Here is a 1,997-nt window from a genome sequence, read left to right as displayed (position 1 = left end):
TCGATTGCACTGGGCTAGTGTTGAGGGAACGTCGGGCCCTCAAGTTCGGTGGCTTGGAGCGGATTTTTGAGGTACTGCACTCCCATTGGAAATGCATGGGCGCTCCGTCCACTACAATGTAATTCCCTCACAATATCTGCCCCCGCGTGGCCGCGCGATGCTACTGCTGCCCCGTTGGGAATGAATGGGCCTTTCGGAGGCCATAAATACAGCGCCGCTGCATGGATTTTGGCGGTACTGCGGCTGTCGTTGAAAATACATGGACCCGTCTGAATGAATGGGCCTTTCGGATTCCATAAACCCAGCGCCGCTGCATGGATTTTGGCGGTACTGCGGCTGTCGCTGAAAATACATGGACCCGTCTGAATGAATGGGCCTTTCGGAGGCCATAAACTCAGCGCCGCTGCATGGATTTTGGCGGTACTGCGGCTGTCGCTGAAAATACATGGACCCGTCTGAATGAATGGACAAAATATAAATCAGACACTACAGAACACAAGCATAATCCAAGATTACAAAATCATCTCAGCCTTTAAAAGAAACAAAAACCTGAAAGACTACTTAGTAAAAAGTAAATTACCAGAAATCAACATAACACAAACGCAGGGCCCCACATTCTACAAACAAGCCACCACAGTTAGGAACACCGTCACCAACACAAACTACCTAATTAAACAAACAATCACACCTGCTACGGAAAACTGAAAATACATGGACCCGTCTGAATGTATGGGCCTTTCGGAGGCCATAAACTCAGCCAGCGCCGGGCCAGTGTTTGGGGTATTGTGCCCGCCACTAGTGGCTGAATACATAATAATAATAATAATAATAATAATTCCCTTGTATTGTCATTCTGTGTAACAATGTACACAGAACGAAATGTCGATTGCACTGGGCTAGTGTTGAGGGAACGTCGGGCCCTCAAGTTCGGTGGCTTGGAGCGGATTTTTGAGGTACTGCACTCCCATTGGAAATGCAAGGGCGCTCCGTCCACTACAATGTAATTCCCTCACAATATCTGCCCCCGCGTGGCCGCGCGATGCTACTGCTGCCCCGTTGGGAATGAATGGGCCTTTCGGAGGCCATAAATACAGCGCCGCTGCATGGATTTTGGCGGTACTGCGGCTGTCGTTGAAAATACATGGACCCGTCTGAATGAATGGGCCTTTCGGAGGCCATAAACTCAGCGCCTCTGCATGGATTTTGGCGGTACTGCGGCTGTCGCTGAAAATACATGGACCCGTCTGAATGAATGGGCCTTTCGGAGGCCATAAATCCAGCGCCGCTGCATGGATTTTGGCGGTACTGCGGCTGTCGCTGAAAATACATGGACCCGTCTGAATGAATGGACAAAATATAAATCAGACACTACAGAACACAAGCATAATCCAAGATTACAAAATCATCTCAGCCTTTAAAAGAAACAAAAACCTGAAAGACTACTTAGTAAAAAGTAAATTACCAGAAATCAACATAACACAAACGCAGGGCCCCACATTCTACAAACAAGCCACCACAGTTAGGAACACCGTCACCAACACAAACTACCTAATTAAACAAACAATCACACCTGCTACGGAAAACTGAAAATACATGGACCCGTCTGAATGTATGGGCCTTTCAGAGGCCATAAACTCAGCCAGCGCCGGGCCAGTGTTTGGGGTATTGTGCCCGCCACTAGTGGCTGAATACATAATAATAATAATAATAATAATAATTCCCTTGTATTGTCATTCTGTGTAACAATGTACACAGAACGAAATGTCGATTGCACTGGGCTAGTGTTGAGGGAACGTCGGGCCCTCAAGTTCGGTGGCTTGGAGCGGATTTTTGAGGTACTGCACTCCCATTGGAAATGCATGGGCGCTCCGTCCACTACCATGTAATTCCCTCACAATATCTGCCCCTGCGTGGCCGCGGGATGCTACTGCAGCCCCGTTGGTAATGAATGGGCCTTTCGGAGGCCATAAATACAGCGCCGCTGCATGGATTTTGGC

The sequence above is a fragment of the Urocampus carinirostris genome, unplaced genomic scaffold (genome assembly GCF_059441175.1).
Source record: "Urocampus carinirostris isolate Australia breed hairy pipefish unplaced genomic scaffold, RoL_Ucar_1.0 HiC_scaffold_25, whole genome shotgun sequence".
Taxonomy (NCBI): domain Eukaryota; kingdom Metazoa; phylum Chordata; class Actinopteri; order Syngnathiformes; family Syngnathidae; genus Urocampus; species Urocampus carinirostris.
Note: the sequence above shows the minus strand (reverse complement) of the source record.